The sequence below is a fragment of the Eurosta solidaginis genome, chromosome 2 (genome assembly GCF_040869045.1).
Source record: "Eurosta solidaginis isolate ZX-2024a chromosome 2, ASM4086904v1, whole genome shotgun sequence".
Lineage (NCBI taxonomy): Eukaryota > Metazoa > Arthropoda > Insecta > Diptera > Tephritidae > Eurosta > Eurosta solidaginis.
The window spans coordinates 171300734-171323732 of record NC_090320.1 but is presented as its reverse complement, the minus strand read 5'-3'; the positions used below and the strand labels follow the sequence as shown (position 1 = coordinate 171323732).

Here is a 22999-nt window from a genome sequence, read left to right as displayed (position 1 = left end):
AGGTTTTAATCTTCATTCTTAGAAACATGTACGAAGGTACCTGATAAGATATTAAAAATCCTCAACTTTTTTTTTTAGTCGCCTCCTCCAACCGGCAGACCTGCCGCGTCTATATTCTAAGCCCCCTAATGCACTGGGGATAATAGTGCTTGTTACCGGAGTGTACGCATCTATATCCGAAAAAGGACCATCTACATCGTTAACACTCCCTAACACCTTCGAGTGTCTTTATCGCTACAACATCAACATCTTTAATGAGATATGGTATGACTTCATAAGGTCTTTAGGATTAATCCAACAAATGATTATAAAAATAAAAACTCTTGCCTGCATACCTTTAGTGCCTGTTACAACAGCTGTAGGTTTTCCATTGATAAACTTTTTAGCTGGCGAGCCACAGTTGCTTTTTGCTTTTTCGGCGAATACGTTCCTGTAATGGTTTCACCACCATTTGGGTTTCATTTACGGTTGGCGACAGATTACCCAGTTTTGTTGTAGGTTCAGCGGCTTGCATATACTGCATACCTTTTTTCAGCATGTACTCAACTTCTTCCATGGTATCATTGACGTGCAATGATTTTTCGGTACTCTCATTGAACAAACTACGATTTTCTTTATCATTTTCAAATGATTCTTCAAAGTCAATAGAACTTTTGTTATGGTAATTACTGAACATGCTTTCCGCATTTCGTGCTATTGGCTCTATTGCAATTTCCTTCTGTTGTTGTTCTTTCTCCTCTTTAATAAAGACACTTTTCTTTAAATTTCCGCCCGTTTCGTCTGACTCATCATCCGACAACTCAATTACTCCTGAATAATCATCAAAGGACGCGATGGAAAAGAGTTTTTCACTGCCATGCATATTTTTATTATCATTGGTGATAAGTTCAGTGACAGTTGCATGCTCATTTGCTGGCGGCTCTAGTGTGTTATCTAGGTTTATCAATGTTATACTTTTTTACAGTTCATGCGATTCTTCGGAGGACTCGCTTTGGGTATAATGTGAAACTTTCCTGTGTGCACTTGCGCCTGTGGGGTCATGTGCTGTTTCATAACAGCTTGTTGTCGCTGAAGTTTCACTGCCTTTTTGAGCGCTTTGAAAGCTTATGTGTGATGATACATCATCACCACCCAAAGAACTATTAGACTGATCTTCGCAATTTTCCTCTAGTATAGTAGATGGTCTGAGAAGTCTCACCATTTTCAAAGGTGAAGTTTGTAAAGTGGTATCGCCCACTATTGTGGAGTCCCACATTTTAGATGGCGCTTCAATATCTTCTAGGAGTGTTACATCAATACTTTTTAAAGGAGTTTCATTATCCAATTGATGCTACTCCTGTACGCATAAGTCATGCAATAGACGTTGCAATGATTGTGCTTCTTCATCTATTTCTTGTAGTTCTAAAATTATATTATTAAATTTAAACCACACAATCTTATCAACTTTCAATATGTTGTATATTCACTTACCTTGTTTACAAGGGGTTTTAAAATAGTTTCCATCGGCGCTGCGCTTTTTAGCATCTTCTATAACCATATCCTTGTTCTCGCTATGTATGTACTTAAATAGTGTGCTGTCAGGATCGGATGTTGTTTTATCACACATTTTTTCCAAAGCCATACAACTTTCATCAGACGTACGTTGCTGTTGGCATTCGAATATAGTTTCGTCACAAGATGCCTTCGTTGAAAAATTATAAGGAATCCTCTTTATAGTGTTTGCATTGTTAGATTTATTTACATCATCCTCCATTTCAAATATTTTGTTCATTGCATTTCCGCTAACAGCAACGTTACTTTCGTGTTGATCCATATTCGCTACACGAGGAGCTGCGCGTGCTTCTAGCAAAGTTATTGTTAAATATTGTTTGTATTAATTTTTAATTATAGGTATATATTACCGCATATATACCGCATTTTACTTCCGCATTGCCTTTATCTGAGATCTTGCTTTTAACAATACCCATAGGCTGTAGCGTATAGGTATCACAACCAATGCATTGAAATATCATTGATTGTTTGCTGTGTTCATAATATAAAGATATGGTACGTAATTGGATTGTGGTAAAAGGCCAAAATGCTGTATACCAACCTCATGCTATATTTACACTTCGCTTGACTACTATGCACAACATCGGCAGAAATGCTCAAAAGTGGCTCAATATATTTTCCATAACGATTAGCGTGCGTTTCAATGCAATGCAATAGTATACGCAATCTCATCTCATGGCAGAATTTCATACGCAAAGGCACAGAACTACATTTGGCATAGCAGGTTTCAGGCGTATTGCCAGCCAGCACAGCCATATCAGTCGCAGTTACAAGTAATAAACCCCCACTCGTCAGTGATTGCATAGCGCCATCCAGAAAGCGATTCGGACAACCATAAGGATCTAGGTCTATAACATCGAAACGCTTCTCATATGAAGTTCAAAGGTACATGAGAGTCCTATTGCGAATTTTATTATTATTACAGTTAAATCACTAGTTATTGATTCGTATATCAAACCTACATTGCATACCCTTCGCTTGGCACAATTAAATGTTCCACTCCATTGTGTCGCATATTTACGCTAATGGAATCTACTGCCACCTTAGATAGATCATTTGCAACAATTTCACGCACGCCTGCTACTTCTTTTGCATAACGTATGCTACGTAAACCTGCTGCAGCAAGCGCTTCCAATATTCGCAGTCCATCGTCATATTTTACACCAGCCGTGTATGGTTTCTTGTCATTAGCATTGCTTTCGTTTGTATTTTGTGCATTTTTATGCGCCGCCGCTTCCCGCTCTCTTATCAACCGCTTTGAGTATACACTAAGTACTGAAATACTTAAATCACGATTAAATTCTTGTACTGAATTGTAGAATACGGCCCCGCCGGCAATAATTTCTGTAGTGCTTTCTTTGATCACACGTTCGGATGCTTTGTCGTTCGTAGCGATCTGTTAATTCATAACATTTAGGGCGATTTTGTTGATAACGCGAAACATATATTTACCTTATTTTCAGCTATTTCCCCACTTCCATTTTGGCCTTAAACTGCTGTGCATCCACGTTTTTGTTATCAGCTGTTCATTGTGGTGGCATACGCTGAGCTGCTGCTTTCGTTGAACAGTTAATCGTGGAAACTGTTTCAACAGACGAATATATTTAAGTATTAAAGATGCATGACACTGTTTTTTTATAAATCAACGATGATAGCCAGCCTGGGGAGGTTGTTGCAGCTGCTATCGTGGCATTGGATTACCTGGTTGCTGTTGTGGTATATACCTTGGTATAACTGGATGTGGCGTCATTGCCCCACCTGGTCCAGTTGATGCGGACCACGAACAACAACCACCACGACCTACACTGTTTGGGTTCACTTTGCTGCTGCAAACACACCTCCGTCACAATAATTAATAGAGACCATGGATGGGTATCTCAACAAGAGAGGCTATTTTAGGTAATAGTCTAGTTGAGGGGTCGACTGCTAATACGCTACCAAAAATATCGAGAGAGGTGTCAAAAGACGCGTATTAATCTCGAGAACAATAATCCGATGGCGGAAAAGAAAAAGGACGCTATTCATGCTGTTGAGAACAAAATGGCGGATAGTGAGGGAATGGAAATGACAAAAAATTATTAAAAATAGTTGAAAAACTTAAAATTTATCGTACTTGGAGTAAAACATTAAATCAAATTGAATATAACATGGCGTGGTGCCAAATAAAAACCAACCCTAATTGAAAATACGAACAATTATAATAATTAATACCAAATTGCAAGCTGCTACACATGGTTCTGGCCACCTTGGTACTACCATTGTGTATTAGTGGAGCTAAAATTACATATACAACAATCTGACATACAACCTGGCGTTATGGACTAGCGTCCGTGCCATTCAACCAAACCCCAAAAAAAAAAAAAAAAACACACACCCGGACTTGGCATGGCGTAGCCCAGGGTTATTTTTATAAGAAAGGTGTTCTGCCCAAAAATACTATGGATCCCACCCCCGGTTTCGGAGGTACCCGCGCGTCTTTTTTCGGTTTTTAGTTAATATCTTTTGAACGAGTTAATATTTTTATTTTCCGCCTTCGGATTATTAATACTGATGTCAAGACGCGTCGTTTGACACCTCTCTCGATATTTTTGGTAGCGTATTAGCAGTCGACCCCTCAACTAGACTATTACCGCCGTTTTTTACACCGAATTTTCTAATAATTTTTTTCAATTTTGGATAATAAATCTTAATGGTATGTATTTTGTAAGTAGATCCATATAAGCACTGTAACAAGAATTTTTTTCTTGTATGTATGTGGAAATTAAAATTTACTATTCTGCATTAGAATTGCTCACGATTATTTATACTATGCAATTACATATTTCACTTTTTCTTTATAAAGATGCACACATTGATATGAGTTTTTTTTTGCAAAACACACTTTAGTAGACCAAAAAATATTAAAGAATGCGTATATTAATTTCTGCAAAATGTAGTAAATACAGGTTGAAAAAATTAACCAAAAAATCGATTTGTCTTGCTGTCTCGGCTGAATTAGAAATGGCGGATTTTTTTGCACGCAAAAATGACGTATTTTGCTATCCCTATGAAAATACTAGGTGCGAGAGAGCACGATACATTGTGGGAAAGCAAATTTGTCAGCATGCTATTTCATTTGCACAATTTTTCATTCCAAATCGTCACCTCTGTCAAAAATTCGTGTGGTTGTGTGCGTTTTTGGTCACACGATTTTTGCAGGGTATAATAAGAGCCATCACTCGTTATTTTTTAGGCATTTACTCGATGTAAACTATGAGGTAGTCGCTACTTTTTTTTTGGGCGAGATGTTTATAAATGTTTTCTATATATTTTAATGGGGTATTTGTGTTTATTTTTCCGACTGTATTTAATTAATTATTTAATTCTATTTCCAAAAAAGACGTTTGCATAAAGTGACAACACCGCATGGATAAATGGAAAGCAATTCAAAAATGTCCCTCATAAAATAAAAGTAGCGACTACCTCACAGTTTACATCGAGTAAATGCCTAAAAAATAACGAGTGACGGCTCTTATTATATTTATCCTCTTTGATATCAACCAAAAAAATTTTATTTTCAATATTTATTATTTTCAATATTATTATATATGTACATGAAATTGCAACTTAAATTAATACAGTTCATGTAAAAAAGAAGTAAGTACTTTAATAATAAACTCGCTTAATTGGTTTTTGTTTTCCAATTGAAATCTTTTCTAAGCGAGCAGAAAATAATTTTAAGCTTTAGAAAAAACTCCAATTATTTGAATAATCTACAACTTAAAGCTCAGTGGAAATTCAGATTAGGTTTACTCTTTTTTTCAGATCAATAATATTCAAAGGTGTCGTGGAATCCGATTGCTGTCGTAATTGATGAACTTAAAAATGTACGACTAGTAATTGAATCAGACTTATTATTGTTCTAAATCTAATCATTCAAGCAATAATTCTACAACCCTTAGCAGGAGTATTGATTGGGTTCAAATCTAATTCCGACAGCAATCGTATCACGACATCCCTTATTATATATGTACATGAAATTGCAACTTAAATTAATACAGTTCATATAAAAAAGAAGTAAGTACTTTAATAATAACATAAACTCGCTTAATTGGTTGATATAAAAAAGAAATAAGTACTTTAATAACAACATAAAAAATATATTAATTGCTTTGAGCTATATTGTTGCAGCGTCGTCTAAGTGGCCTGCACTGTACATAGAAAAATATTATTATATTACATTATATTATATTCATAATAATTAAATGCTTACAAAACTTAAGCGTTATTTATTTTAAAGTTACTATCAAATTAAAATTTTAATAAATTTCACACTTCAAACGTCGCCAAAACAGCCTACACTAAACCAGTAAAAAAATGCATAATCCTTTTTCATGTTCAAACAAAAATTGTTTACGCTCTCGCTGCGGCAGTCAAACGTTCTTTATCCATACTGCGCCGTCGTCTTGTTGGTCAATCGCGCGCTGCAATAGCCATTCGTGGGTATTGACATTCATCATATAGTAGCGAAGGCACAGTCCTGCGTAAGCACATCGCTAACCTATGTTGGCAAAAGATATGATTATACTGTGTTCGATAGATAGTCGGACGAGCCGTTACCCGGCGAAGTAGAGATGACCGTTGTGTCGGTGGCAGCAGTTACACCAGCAGTTTCTAACTTTGCACCATCCGCACAGTGTGATGAATGCTTCACTGCCTTTTTCAATTGCTTGGCGCCAGCAATTTTTGCTGTTTGTAAAGCTTTAGCTGTAATGCAAATATATAGATGGGTTAAAGTGGTTTTCGTATGTTACTCAACAACTCACCCTATACCATCATCACAGCCTTCTCATCGATTTTGAGTATGTGTACTGTTTCAGTATTCAGACCCAGTTCGTTGAGGGATATGTATACTATCCGTTAGGCAGACAATTGGGTGCGTTCGATTCATTCATATACTGTGGGTATTTGAGCCGTAGAAGCAGATATTTTGATTCTTTTTGAAGTGTAACATTTGTAAACAGTTGGGTTTCTCTGCTGTCACCATCACCACTAGAGAGCTATTGAAGAAACGCTCGACCAAGATAATATGTTGCGATTTACGCGCATAGATTTCTTCCACCTTGTCACAGTTATTGATGGAGAAAATGCGAAAGCCATATTTACTATCCAATACGGAAATGGAACTGTAGAGGAAGAAACATTTTATAAAATTTAATAAAATCAAAAAATGATAGTTGTTTTAAAATAGGGTAAATTATTGTATGTTAAAGTATAGCGAAGTTTGAACAGGTCTCATTCTTCATTCTTAGAAACAAGTATAAAGGTACCTCGTAAGATATTAAAAATCCTCAACGCTTTTTTTGCAATAACTTAAAAAAACTCATATTCATCAAATTTCTGTTTAACTTCTACATATCAATAGCTACCTTTACCACCAGAAGGAGTCACTATTGCTTCTACACCTATGTAATTGCTTCCTACATCGATGAGCTTTGTAATAAAATAAACAGCTATCTCCCCAATCTCTCCCTCACTAGGGTAGGCACCTCGTCGTTGGTGTGAGGGCTTAGCCGATCTTCATAGCGCCTGATTATGAGGCGGAGCTATTTAGGACTGGCATCTACACCGTTTTGCCTCTTAGGAGGGCGGCGGGATGCCGGTGACCAAGAACTGCCAACCCCCTAATCCAGGGTGTTATGCGGACCGTGCCTATTATACAATTTGCAGCCAGGGGATAAATTCGGCTGTATTCGAACGGAGCCTTCCCGATACCAGACCACCTCGGGAAGTATTGATGGTCTTACCACAGTAAGAGGCGCTGCTGTGGCTGACGGTTCTTTCCCCGTATATAATACTGGTCGTACGACCAAGTTGAACGACTCTTTACCAAATTGTAATAAGGAGGATGATAAGAGGACTGAGTCGCAAGCCAAGGACGACGAATACGCATTAAGCGATGCGTCGGACTCGGCGAGCGAGAGAACTCCGTGCTGGAAAAGCACACAAATGAGTAGAAGAGTGGAGAAGGGTACGGAGCAGGGGAAGTAAAAGAGCTCTCTCGCAGTACCGTGCAGCACTAAGAATGGTCCAACTCCTGGGAGCAGTGGTCGACCCAACAGAAAAGGAAAGCGAGCGCTTGGCATGGGCCCATGAGGCGGTAGAAGTAGGTCGAAGGCAGTTCAAAAGGTATGCTGCTAGAAACCATCGGTTCTGCAAACGGTACGAGGAAGAAGCGTCGAACCGTAGAATGAAGAGGCAACGTTCGGCGGAAGGCGACAAGCCGCGAGGCAAAGCAGTCACATAGACAAGACAAGTAGGCCCAAACCTGTAAGACAGATGGGCCCCAATAGCGAGGTAGCAACTACCTCGAAGGTTGCGAGTCAGAGGGAAGTTCCAATTCCAACTACGGAAGTAGGAGATAAGCCAAAGGGAGATAACGCTAAGACTCCAACTTTATCGGAGGTGCACGCCGGCTTTTCCCGAGAAGATGAGTGATTCGACGGGTGCATAAGGCTGAATTATGTACCGCACTCTTGCATAATTGCTCGTGTAGCTTTCCTACCAAAGGCGGGGAAGATAGGTCACGTGTATCCCAAAGATTATAGACCCAATAGCTTAACATCATTTCTGCTCAAATTCTTTGCTCTCCATAACACAACAGGCGTACACCAAAGGCAAGTCAGTAGACACGGCATTGCATATGATGGTAATAAGCATAGAAAAAGCCCTGGAATATAAGGAATATGCTCTAGAAGTCTTCTTAAACATTGCCGGGGCTTTCAAGAGTGTTTCTAAATGGGCGATTATGGATGGTCTTAAATACGTTAAAGTACATCCAGCCTTACCCAGATGGATCGACTGCATGTTAAACTGCAGTAAGATTACATCGCAATGGGGATTGTACGCGGCCACGAAATTAGTGGACAGAGGCACTCCGCAGGGAGGGGTGCTATCACCTCTGCTGTCGACGCTGGTCATTAACCAACTGCTCAGGGGATTCTACGAGGGACCAGCAAAACTTACGGTTTACGCAGATGACGTTGCATATGGTCTTGTTTACAAAGAGGTACAAACTACCTAAGTTAGAAGGGGCGACCCTACGGGAGAAACCGTGCACAAAATATTTAGGAATAATCCTAGACAGTAAGCTGTCATGGAAACTCAACGTGGAGGAGAGGGTGAGGAAGGCTTCAACGGCACTTTATGCATGTAAAAGGATGCAAAAGAACCGGCATATACGATCAGAAGGCACTCGAAGACGATGCCTCAAAACTAACAACCAAAAGCAATAATTATCATTTCACTGACACAAATTTTATAGTTTTTTTCTTCGGGAGTTGGACACAATCTTTTCACTATATTACTTAACAAATTAAAGGCTTCATTCTGTATTTCGAACGATAGCTCAGAACGATTCGCCTCAAACGATTTCGTCTAGCAATGGTATTCTCTATCATTTTTGTTCGGTCTTTACGTTTCTAACTAACAGGAAGGCAAAAGTAATTGTCAAGTGATAAATTGCCATCGTTTAACATAGTGCAAATACACTAGCGATTCGTCTCTGATCCGCAACGAAAGTTCGTTTTGTAATAGAGAATGAGGCCCTAAGATTAGACATTTTTTTCAATTTGTATTTTGACTTACCAGCAACAACAGAATCATGTTTAATTGTACGCCGCACAATCATTATAGAATCATGCAACGGAGCTCAGTTTCTTCCAAAAATTGTTTGGCACCGCCACGTAAAATTAATGTACATGTTCTAACATTAACGCAACCTTTAAATAATTATAAACTATGAAAATAAAATCAATGTCAAACCCACTATAAAACCTTGGAAAACGTTGAAACGTTCACCACCAACTTGACGATCTTCAAAGTAATCACATTGACCCAAAACACTTGAATTAATATCATTAGCTGTAGTCATAACAGCACCACCACAAGCTTTCATTGTACGTTTCAAATTTTCTTCTGGTACACGAACAGCACAGAACATATCACAATCTGCAAAATAGTGTGTACCAACATCACCAATTGGTAGTTTAGATAACACAACATTGACGCCTTACTTAGCTGGTTCATTGTACAGAATACGCCATTCAGCATCAACAATTTTCTGATACTCTTGAACATTATCAACACGTACTTTTCAGAATTATCACGCTCAGCCTTGAATTCCAAAACTATATTTAATAATGCGATTTTACATCTTTTGTATGACGTTGGGTCCATCAAAGGAAAGTACAGCGTCCACAACAATTTTAGAAAATAAATCGTTTTGTTGTTGAATAAGTTTGGAGGACATTGCTGTGGCAGCAAGTTTTCCAATAAAGCACGTTGTTGTTCCTTTTATTGGCGCTTCGACATGTACAGCCATGTCATATTTTGGTCACGCATAATTATAATGCTTTACGTATAGCTTTAATGATGATACGTGCATGCACGCCTTACTCAACATATGGTTTAACTTGTTTTAAGGTTTCACCAGCTTCAAGTACTACTGAAGTGGTGCCATCGCCGACCTGATAAGAGAAACATTTGTATTCTACACATTCTAATATAACAAAAAACTGACCTCAGCATCTTGAGATTTGGCGATGTCGATTAGAGTTTTACGGCTGGATGCACAATATCCAATAGTTTCATAATGGCTGCACCATCATTTGAAATTGTGGCCTTACCACTGGAATCAACAATATGCTTGTCCATACTGCGTAGACCCAACGTAGTGCGTACAGCGTCCACAATTGATTGCGAGGCATTGATGTTGAATATGAGTTGAGGTTTAAGGGCGAATTAATGGTGACTTATAACCATAATGCCACAACCAGATAAAAGAGCTGAACACACCTACCTTATGGAAATCCATGTAATCGATTACATTGATTTCCATAAGGTAGGTTCGATCAGCTGTTTTATCTGGTTATGGCTTTATGGTCAAAAGTCACGATTAATTCGCCCTTTACCTTGAGAGCTATCGGTACCCACATATTTTTTACGCAAAAACTCATATTTACTCAATAAACGTTCAGGACATTCATATTTATCGACACGCCGTCTGGTGTAGCCCAAATGTTGCAAATGTACAGTTGGCACTGTTGAGAAAAAATGTAGATCAGTGAAAACAAGTAAAAGTGAAAGATTTTTTTACCATCTGTTTTTACTTTACACATAAGACATTGGTAACGACGGCCAGCATCTACAAATTGCATATGAACCTGGCAACGATTACATCTAATTGGACCCAATTCACCAAAATTTATAATGGGTGGCTCATATTCACCCTCAACCGTTCGTGCCATTCGTTAGACGGTAAGTGTAATGGACAAAGCTGTTGTTTTTAATAAATCAGCTGTTGCAGGTATGCAATACAAAGAGGACCTGCAAAGAAGAAAGATCAATGTAATTGCCAAACAAAACATTAATTTCGAATAGCGATACCTAACGTAACGTGGCGAGGAGTTACCCTGATCTACCACATATTTTGTGGTCACCAATGGTGGTAATAAACCCTGTTCGGATTTGGCATCTGATCGGGATCTAAACGGCCTTGGGCTTGATCATACTGTTGCGGCTGTTGATATTTACCAGTAACAGGTGCAGGTGGTTGCTAAAGAAAATAACATCAAAATAATCATCAGCAAATTTTTAAATATATTAGTTGTATTAGCATACATTATAACCAGGACGTCCGGACGTGTCCGGGTATTGGGGGTTAACCCGGCTTAGGTGGTTGATTGGGCATCGGCGCCTGTCCAGGTTGTGTTGATAACCTGGCTGTTGAGGTTGTGGTGGATAGACAGGACGTCCGGACGTGTCCGGGTATTGGGGGTTAACCCGGCTTGGGTGGTTGACTGGGCATCGGCGCCTGTCCTGGTTGTGTTGGTGGCATCATTTGACCCATGTAACCACGTGGTGCACCTGGTTGCTGTAGAGGATAGCCCGGATGTTGTGGCATTGGCAGATAGCCAGGCTGGGGAGGTTGTTGCTGCTGGTATTGTGGCATTGCATAACCCAGTTGCTGTTGTTGTTGCTGTTGTGGTATATACCTTGGTATAACTGGATGTGGTGTCATTTCCCCACCTGGTCCAGTAGATGCTGCAAATAATTATTTTGTATTAATAATAATAGTTTTAAGTATTCTAACCCGGTTGCCACATTTTGAACGTGTTTTTGGTGATACTCTTTACTGAGCATAAAGTAAGGAGCACTTCAAAGCAAATTACAAAAAAATAAATCTTTGATGTACTCACTTGATAGTTTTCGGCCATATCTCAGCCTTGAGTCGAGCTTTCCAGCTTAAAAGATGGATCATATTGACGTAAAATGTTTTCACATTCAAGTACCTTATGATTATCACTTTTACTGCCGCTTTCGTTGTCCTTATTTATTGATTTATACACATCCCAATCATTGTCGTTTACGCCAAATGTATCGATACCTTTACCATTGTCGGCCAATAAAGAAATAATACGCATACGTTCTTGAGCCGCTGCAATATTTCTTTTTGCTGTTTCTTGTCGCTGAGCTTTACGTTGTTCTTTACGCTGTAAGATTTCGTTAACCACTTTTCTACAGGCATGTCCGTTGGTGGTTTCTTGGAGTTGGTTACTTTTTTCATTTGTGCTCGATTTCCAGGCAACGAAGCGTATTGTGTTGTTGATTCCATTTGTTGGAGACGTCCACGATACATTGTGGCAAAGCTAAATTTGTCAGCATGCTATTTCATTTGGAGAATTTTTCATGCCAAATCGTCACCCCTGTCAAAAATTTGTGTGGCTGTGTGCGTTTTTGGTCACACGATTTTTTCAGGGTAGCCAAACTAACGAATTTTGAAAAATGTGTGCAAAAATTCAAACAAAATAAATTTGTTTATGAAATAAATGTAGTAAATGAGCACACATATTTTCCTGCACTACTTTCATCAGTTTTTTGTGAATAATTTTTAACGAAAATAAAAAAAATTTGAAGTAAACGATATGCCGAAGTCGGTTACTTTGTAGCAGTATTTTTGGGACAAGGGGAAAATTGTTGTTGTAATTAGACGTTTCGGTAAATTTCCGTCAGTATTTCAAGCTGGAAATACAAGAAAAAAGCAAATATTATAGAGGCAATTTTACATGTATTTTTTTGTTTTGGTTACATGTTTTTTTAAAAGTGTTATTTCCGTGAAATATTCTTTATTTGTTTTACAATAAATTATGAATTGTTTTGTACAAATATAAACTGTAGCTATTTTCTTGAAAAAAAAAAATCTACCGACTTCTACTACTATTTTAATTTTTCGTCTACCAACATCCTCTTTTTAAAAGTCCGCGCACTGGGCGAAAACCACTTTTGAGACAATTTGCCATTCTGTAAGCTCTCCAGCCTCACAAAAGCAATCACTAAAAGCGGAGTCATTGGTGCCGTTTGTCGTATCGCTGTAGTCGTATCCCTAACCCAGCAAAAATGTGCCCGTAAATTGACTAGGAAAATGACTAACAGCTGTGTCGATGGAACACGTAAATCGCTAAGTAGCATTTGTACAGGGCAGCAGTAACATTTGTGACCAGTCCATTCCGTCGTACCTATTTATGTGATTGTCCATACTGCTCACACATATACGGTTTTAGGTTATCGAAAAGTAAACAAACTATAATGCTGTACTGTTCTTACATTCACGTTCTGGCAATCATTTTTTGAGTTATATACCTGTAACTTTACGAGTATTTTTACGTTAATATGACCGTCTTTTTACTAGTGTTATGACCGTTTTTTTACTTGGATTATACTGCTATATAAATAAAATATTTCTTTAATTCAAATCTATTAATATTTCTTTTATTAAACATTTTTACAATATATTACATTATTTATAATAGTTGTAAATTATTAACTATAAGTCTTAAGGAATAGTTTTTCAGTCTTGTTGGTGACCCATAGATACAAATTTTATTGTATTCGATTGTATGCAAACAAAGTTAAGGTAAACTTAAATAAATTAATTAATGATATAGAAAACAAAAGAGAAGAACTAATAAAACTATTGGTTGCAGTAAACCATCAAATCGCGAGTAGGCAATTCACAATTTGAGTAAGTTGACTTGTAATTCGTCAATTTTAATGCTATACCTTTTTTATTTTAGTTCAGAAAGCTGCAATTGAGGTTCGAAAGTTACAATTTAAGTTCAAAAATTTCAATTCAAGTTCAGAAAATTTAAATTCAAGCTCAAAATTTCTATTTGTAGTTCAGAAAATTAAAATGGAAGTTCAGAATTTCTGTTTGTAGTTCAGAAAATTATATTTGAACTTAAATTGTAATTTTCTGAACTTCAGTTGTAATTTGCTGAACTGCAGTTGAAATTCCTGAGCTTTAATTATAATTTACTGAACTTCTATTGAAAATTGTGAACTTCAATTGTAATTTTTTGAACTTAAATTGAAATTCCTGAGCTTTCAGAACTTCAATTGCAACTTTCAAATTTTTTTTTACATAAAATAAACAATTTAAAATTTTTTCTGACAGTTAAAGTGGTGAATTGCCTACCAGTGGTTTGAAACCACTTGCATTCGTGTTGGCGCTTCTCTATATCATTAATATAACAATATGTTTTGAATAATTTAATTAATACACAAATATACATTTTTTTCCTTTACATTTTAGAACTGTGTACAAAAATATGTAATTTTACATATCGCAACCTAACCCTTAAAGTATTTCAACTCATAATCAGAGTAACTTTGTGTTGAATGTTGATTTATACCACGAAAATAACAAAATGGGTAACAAAACCAGGCTAAACGATAACGTTAAATACCAAAAAAAAGTTATTTCACGATGCTTTCATGGATCGATTTACACTTAAGTACCGATCTGAATTTTTTTTAAGTTTTCACATTTTTTAGCTTAAAATGCGATATATGCATTCAGTGGAATAATTTTAGATTGAATGTACTTCATGCAATTTTTTTTCTTCGTGATTTTGCAATAATAAACGTAGGTACTCATAGTAATTTTTTGTTTTGAATTATGTGATTACAATATTTATAAGGACTATTTAGTTGATGGTATTGGTACTGTCAGTTAAATTCATCAGCAATCATTTATATTCAAAATATTTTTAACAATTTTTGTTGTTATATCGGCCTACTGATTTTAAGATCGCGGGCTCGAATCGAGCTCAAGGCCTAACAATAATTTTTTATCATTATTATTGTTATGATAAATTTTTTCTTAATTGAAAAAATTTTTAAATTAGAATAGAAGAAAGAAAAAATTTTAGACAACTGCCAAAGCTCGTTGTATAGATCCATTTCGGGAACTGCTAAATTCCTTCATCGGCAACGTTTAGGCGCCGCTGCTATAACCATTCAGCCACCACAGCGGTTTTTTGTTTGTCTTCATTAATCCTACTTCTATTCTGGTTCGTGCCAATTGATATTCACACCACTGCGACATCTGTTGCAGAATAGCTGTGAAAATTGGACTTGTTTGTTGGCAATGCTGCCATAGTGTCATATTTTATTGACACTTTTTTTCCCCGTGCTCTGGGATGTATTAACAATTTTTGTTGTTATATCGGCCTACTGATTTTAAGATCGCGGGTTCGAATCGAGCTCAAGGCCTAACAATAATTTTTTATCATTATTATTGTTATGATAAACTTTTTCTTAATTGAAAAAATTTTTAAATTAGAATAGAAGAAAGAAAAAATTTTAGACAACTGCCAAAGCTCGTTGTATAGATCCATTTCGGGAACTGCTAAATTCCTTCATCGGCAACGTTTAGGCGCCGCTGCTATAACCATTCAGCCACCACAGCGGTTTTTTGTTTGTCTTCATTAATCCTACTTCTATTCTGGTTCGTGCCAATTGATATTCACACCACTGCGACATCTGTTGCAGAATAGCTGTGAAAATTGGACTTGTTTGTTGGCAATGCTGCCATAGTGTCATATTTTATTGACACTTTTTTTCCCCGTGCTCTGGGATGTATTAACAATTTTTGTTGTTATATCGGCCTACTGATTTTAAGATCGCGGGTTCGAATCGAGCTCAAGGCCTAACAATAATTTTTTATCATTATTATTGTTATGATAAATTTTTTCTTAATTGAAAAAATTTTTAAATTAGAATAGAAGAAAGAAAAAATTTTAGACAACTGCCAAAGCTCGTTGTATAGATCCATTTCGGGAACTGCTAAATTCCTTCATCGGCAACGTTTAGGCGCCGCTGCTATAACCATTCAGCCACCACAGCGGTTTTTTGTTTGTCTTCATTAATCTTACTTCTATTCTGGTTCGTGCCAATTGATATTCACACCACTGCGACATCTGTTGCAGAATAGCTGTGAAAATTGGACTTGTTTGTTGGCAATGCTGCCATAGTGTCATATTTTATTGACACTTTTTTCCCCGTGCTCTGGGATGTATTAACAATTTTTGTTGTTATATCGGCCTACTGATTTTAAGATCGCGGGTTCGAATCGAGCTCAAGGCCTAACAATAATTTTTTATCATTATTATTGTTATGATAAATTTTTTCTTAATTGAAAAAATTTTTAAATTAGAATAGAAGAAAGAAACAATTTTAGACAACTGCCAAAGCTCGTTGTATAGATCCATTTCGGGAACTGCTAAATTCCTTCATCGGCAACGTTTAGGCGCCGCTGCTATAACCATTCAGCCACCACAGCGGTTTTTTGTTTGTCTTCATTAATCCTACTTCTATTCTGGTTCGTGCCAATTGATATTCACACCACTGCGACATCTGTTGCAGAATAGCTGTGAAAATTGGACTTGTTTGTTGGCAATGCTGCCATAGTGTCATATTTTATTGACACTTTTTTTCCCCGTGCTCTGGGATGTATTAACAATTTTTGTTGTTATATCGGCCTACTGATTTTAAGATCACGCGTTCGAATCGAGCTCAAGGCCTAACAATAATTTTTTATCATTATTATTGTTATGATAAATTTTTTCTTAATTGAAAAAATTTTTAAATTAGAATAGAAGAAAGAAAAAATTTTAGACAACTGCCAAAGCTCGTTGTATAGATCCATTTCGGGAACTGCTAAATTCCTTCATCGGCAACGTTTAGGCGCCGCTGCTATAACCATTCAGCCACCACAGCGGTTTTTTGTTTGTCTTCATTAATCCTACTTCTATTCTGGTTCGTGCCAATTGATATTCACACCACTGCGACATCTGTTGCAGAATAGCTGTGAAAATTGGACTTGTTTGTTGGCAATGCTGCCATAGTGTCATATTTTATTGACACTTTTTTCCCGTGCTCTGGGATGTATTAACAATTTTTGTTGTTATATCGGCCTACTGATTTTAAGATCGCGGGTTCGAATCGAGCTCAAGGCCTAACAATAATTTTTTATCATTATTATTGTTATGATAAATTTTTTCTTAATTGAAAAAATGTTTAAATTAGAATAGAAGAAAGAAAAAATTTTAGACAACTGCCAAAGCTCGTTGTATAGATCCATTTCGGGAACTGCTAAATTCCTTCATCGGCAACGTTCAGGCGCCGCTGCTATAACCATTCAGCCACCACAGCGGTTTTTTGTTTGTCTTCATTAATCCTACTTCTATTCTGGTTCGTGCCAATTCCCAAAATGGATCTATACTATCTTCCCGAAATGGATCTATACAACGAGCTTTGGCAGTTGTCTAAAATTTTTTCTTCCTTCTATTCTAATTTAAAAATTTTTTCAATTAAGAAAAAATTTATCATAACAATAATAATGATAAAAAATTATTGTTAGGCCTTGAGCTCGATTCGAACCCGCGATCTTAAAATCAGTAGGCCGATATAACAACAAAAATTGTTAATACATCCCAGAGCACGGGGAAAAAAAGTGTCAATAAAATATGACACTATGGCAGCATTGCCAACAAACAAGTCCAATTTTCACAGCTATTCTGCAACAGATGTCGCAGTGGTGTGAATATCAATTGGCACGAACCAGAATAGAAGTAGGATTAATGAAGACAAACAAAAAACCGCTGTGGTGGCTGAATGGTTATAGCAGCGGCGCCTAAACGTTGCCGATGAAGGAATTTAGCAGTTCCCGAAATGGATCTATACAACGAGCTTTGGCAGTTGTCTAAAATTTTTTCTTTCTTCTATTCTAATTTAAAAATTTTTTCAATTAAGAAAAAATTTATCATAACAATAATAATGATAAAAAATTATTGTTAGGCCTTGAGCTCGATTCGAACCCGCGATCTTAAAATCAGTAGGCCGATATAACAACAAAAATTGTTAATACATCCCAGAGCACGGGGAAAAAAAGTGTCAATAAAATATGACACTATGGCAGCATTGCCAACAAACAAGTCCAATTTTCACAGCTATTCTGCAACAGATGTCGCAGTGGTGTGAATATCAATTGGCACGAACCAGAATAGAAGTAGGATTAATGAAGACAAACAAAAAACCGCTGTGGTGGCTGAATGGTTATAGCAGCGGCGCCTAAACGTTGCCGATGAAGGAATTTAGCAGTTCCCGAAATGGATCTATACAACGAGCTTTGGCAGTTGTCTAAAATTTTTTCTTTTTCTATTCTAATTTAAAAATTTTTTCAATTAAGAAAAAATGTATCATAACAATAATAATGATAAAAAATTATTGTTAGGCCTTGAGCTCGATTCGAACCCGCGATCTTAAAATCAGTAGGCCGATATAACAACAAAAATTGTTAATACATCCCAGAGCACGGGGAAAAAAAGTGTCAATAAAATATGACACTATGGCAGCATTGCCAACAAACAAGTCCAATTTTCACAGCTATTCTGCAACAGATGTCGCAGTGGTGTGAATATCAATTGGCACGAACCAGAATAGAAGTAGGATTAATGAAGACAAACAAAAAACCGCTGTGGTGGCTGAATGGTTATAGCAGCGGCGCCTAAACGTTGCCGATGAAGGAATTTAGCAGTTCCCGAAATGGATCTATACAACGAGCTTTGGCAGTTGTCTAAAATTTTTTCTTTATTCTATTCTAATTTAAAAATTTTTTCAATTAAGAAAAAATTTATCATAACAATAATAATGATAAAAAATTATTGTTAGGCCTTGAGCTCGATTCGAACCCGCGATCTTAAAATCAGTAGGCCGATATAACAACAAAAATTGTTAATACATCCCAGACCACGGGGAAAAAAAGTGTCAATAAAATATGACACTATGGCAGCATTGCCAACAAACAAGTCCAATTTTCACAGCTATTCTGCAACAGATGTCGCAGTGGTGTGAATATCAATTGGCACGAACCAGAATAGAAGTAGGATTAATGAAGACAAACAAAAAACCGCTGTGGTGGCTGAATGGTTATAGCAGCGGCGCCTAAACGTTGCCGATGAAGGAATTTAGCAGTTCCCGAAATGGATCTATACAACGAGCTTTGGCAGTTGTCTAAAAATTTTTTCTTTCTTCTATTCTAATTTAAAAATTTTTTCAATTAAGAAAAAATTTATCATAACAATAATAATGATAAAAAATTATTGTTAGGCTTTGAGCTCGATTCGAACCCGCGATCTTAAAATCAGTAGGCCGATATAACAACAAAAATTGTTAATACATCCCAGAGCACGGGGGAAAAAAGTGTCAATAAAATATGACACTATGGCAGCATTGCCAACAAACAAGTCCAATTTTCACAGCTATTCTGCAACAGATGTCGCAGTGGTGTGAATATCAATTGGCACGAACCAGAATAGAAGTAGGATTAATGAAGACAAACAAAAAACCGCTGTGGTGGCTGAATGGTTATAGCAGCGGCGCCTAAACGTTGCCGATGAAGGAATTTAGCAGTTCCCGAAATGGATCTATACAACGAGCTTTGGCAGTTGTCTAAAATTTTTTCTTTCTTCTATTCTAATTTAAAAATTTTTTCAATTAAGAAAAAATTTATCATAACAATAATAATGATAAAAAATTATTGTTAGGCCTTGAGCTCGATTCGAACCCGCGATCTCAAAATATTTTTTGTTATACATCTATTTTATAAATTTTGGTTAAAAATTATTGACAAATTCGTTGCAATTAGATTGCTTTAAAGATCTTTGCAAATTTTGTGCGATTGTTGAATATTATTTTAATTAGAGCATAAAAAGCTTAGATTAGTAACGTAGGAAAAAACTTAGAATTATTTCAGTTAAGTTCATCACAAATATGTATATTCAAAATACTTATTTCTTATACATCTAGTTTATAAATTTTTGGTTAAAAATTATTGACAAACTCGTTGCAATTAAATTGCTTTAAAATTCTCTGCAAACTTTGGGCGATTGTTGAATATTATTTTAATTAGGCATAAAAACCTTAGAATAGGAACGTAGGAAAAAACTTAGAATTATTATGTTCTTATATAGTTTTTAATCAAGATTATTTCAGTGTGTCTTGTTCGTTTGTTGTATGTAGGCTTATGCTGTTGCAGAGCTGGATTTATTGCTCAGATACCGCCTTTGTTTATGCCGGTTGTGGCTCAGCGTTAAACACCGTCTCATGCTGTCTTCGAAGTCGATCCTGCCTTGCAGTTTGAAAACGTCTAAATTAATAGGAATGGACAATGAAAATAATGACATTTTAAAACAATTTAAATTACACTACCAAAAAGTACGCTGTTCACGAATTTCAGTTTAGATAAAGATCGTTTGCCATGTACTCCGTCCCAGTTAAAATTGAAAAGAACGTTGTCAGAGAAAAGTTTTCTCATTACTCCAATAATGTCTGATGATGCATCTTTCAGCATAAAGATATATGATTTCTAAATGAAAACCACCAATTTAAGTTATGAAATACAATTAAAAATATTCAAAAATACCATTGATTCTTGATAAGCATCTGAGTCCAACTTTTTCTCAATGTCATAAACTGAATCCAGCGATGTTAGTGGCATAACGATAGAGAGCTCGGTGTGAGTATCATTTTCCATTTCTCCGCTGATACGGCATAATATTTTGTGCGTTTTCTTCCAATGTTGAGCCATGACTTCTGCCAATTCTGGAAGCTGAAATTATAGCATAAATAATAATTAAAGAGAATCAAGGTATTGCGGCTACAATTACTAGGGTTTCACAAATAACAGTTCAATATTTCACTATGCACCTTTTCTTCAATCTTAGTCAATCTAAATTCCAGGTCGATATGCTTCTGTAATATTGTTTGTAGTATCGGAAGTAGCCGCATTATTCAAAACGGTACTCGTTGTATTAAGGAGGAGTGAAAGGACGCGCTGTGTTGTGCTACATCGATGATGTAGTCGTATCCCTAACGTAATCAGCTGTTTATTGTTACGACGGTAAACCAAAAACCAATTGGTTGGCTACGATATGTTTACGACCTTAGCGGCACCAATAATTGATTGCATTGATTCTCATAAGGTTGGTCGAATCAGCTGTTATAAGGTTACCGATAAAGCACCAATGTCTGCAGCTTTAGTGACGCGATAAACGTAAAAAGCCAAAGCAAAGAGGATAAATTATGAAGAGACGTATGCTCAATGTTTTCTAAGAGGAAGTCGCTGTTTTTTTGGGCGAGATGTGCATAAAATGTCTTCTAACCATTTTCGTGGGGTACTTGCGTTTATTTTTCCGCCTGTATTTAATTAACTAATTAATTCTCTTTCCAAAAATCACAGTTGCATAAAGTATCTACACTGTAGGAATAAATGCGAGACAATTCAAAAATGTCCCTCTTTGAAAAAATTCGGCATATATTTTTTGATTTCTGGGAGTTACTCGCCACTCGTAGCAGACTGGTGGCTCTTATTTTATTTATCCTCTTTGCATTGTTGCTCAACACAAGTTTCCTGAAAGCGCCGATTGTGACGCAGCCATTTTGACGAGGCCATTTACAGTACGGCATCACATCACCGCAATCTGCTGTTCTATTTGTTTTGAACCGAGGTTCCTATAGCTTTCGTAATGTTGCGGAAATTTTTAACAAATTCCAATAAATATGTGCCGTTGCTTCACAGAAGACAGCAAGTAAGATTAAAATTAATGAGTTAATGAATATTTTTAATTTAGTTCATACATGACCAACAGCTATCAACACCAAGTACGGTGAGCACAGTGCTCGATGATGAAACACCATTGGATCAAGCGCACATAGACGAAGCTGTGAGAGTGAATCCTTTGTTGGCTAGAGTGTCCCGGCACAATGGCGTAATGCACATGAAACACTCATGAATCACGGTCTCAATACGAGCAATTTCCTGCGCATTCCAACCGGTAATCCGGAGGTGTTTGCACGTCCGACACAACGTCTAGTTGATGCAATGGAATTTTGGCGCAGCTTTCAATTCACCGAGAAGCTAATGTTTTTACTGCTAACAAAATATCCAGAACTTTTAGACGTGAACGAAAACATGCGTTTACGTAAACATATTGGTTATTTGAAATCATTTGCTGGCACTAGCAAAAATGTTTGGAAATTGTTAATAAATTGTCCGGATTTACTTGAACAGTCGGAGCGACGTGCCGAAGAAAAGGTGACGTACTTGAAAGAGGTAATGCGTGCGGAAATACCTGAAAAAATAAAATCAGAAGCGTTATCTAAGCCATTAGAGGAGATACGTTGCCGCCATGTCTTTCTTGAAAGACTGGGTCTATTCAAACCAAAACCACTTAAAGTAGATCCAGATGAGCCAACTAAGAATCCACTTTTATATCAAATAACCAATAAATCGGACAATGCATTTGCAACTAAGGTGTGCCATGTTACACTTGCTGAATTTGAAGCATTTAAAGACTTGTACGCACGGGAATTGAAACGAAAACAGGTTGCTGAATACGAAGATGAGGATATGCAGCTAGTACGCGGGTATAAAAAGCATTGAAAAGCTCGTAGATATTTTTGTTAGTTACATGTTACATATATTAATTTAATTAAAAAAAAAAAAACAATTGTTTTAAAATTCCGATGTGAATTTCTTATTCGAACAATTTGCACAAATTTGTTTAGTAACGCCCAATTGTCTACGAATTTGATCCTCAATATATTACAATGCCAAACTTTCTTTATGATCAAGTAAATCAATTTGTGTTTTGTGCTCTAAAATGCAATGACGTACCTCTTCTGCTTCAAAACTCAGCGCTAAGCGATTGGGAAAATATGTTGATAAATCACTTTTTGTCAATGGAAATTCTTTTTCTTCACCATTTACATCTATAATTTTCACAGGACACCAATAGTGCGGCACCTAGTTTCATTGAAAATTCCATAGCTCATATTAATTTATGTATAAACGTTTTTTATATGCACGAATTGAATTATTCACTGTACGCAGATGCTACCAAAAATGCAATAACCTACATCCATTAAAAATCACTTGATTTTGGTTCCTTTGTGGAAAATATAAATGCAAATACCGTAGAGCACACAACACTTAATTTAAATTTAGTTTTTATTATATCCTAAATTATTTGTAAATAAATTTTTCTTACTCTGCTGTTGCGTTTCA

At 36.5% G+C, this 22999-nt stretch overlaps 2 pseudogenes; one reads left to right on the top strand and one right to left on the bottom strand.

Annotated features, from left to right (window-relative positions):
• Positions 1-382: 382 nt before the first annotated feature.
• LOC137241753 (uncharacterized) lies at positions 383-3301 on the bottom strand (annotated as a pseudogene).
• An 18157-nt stretch (positions 3302-21458) lies between these two features.
• LOC137241752 (transcription termination factor 4, mitochondrial-like) lies at positions 21459-22375 on the top strand (annotated as a pseudogene).
• The last annotated feature ends 624 nt before the right edge of the window (positions 22376-22999 follow it).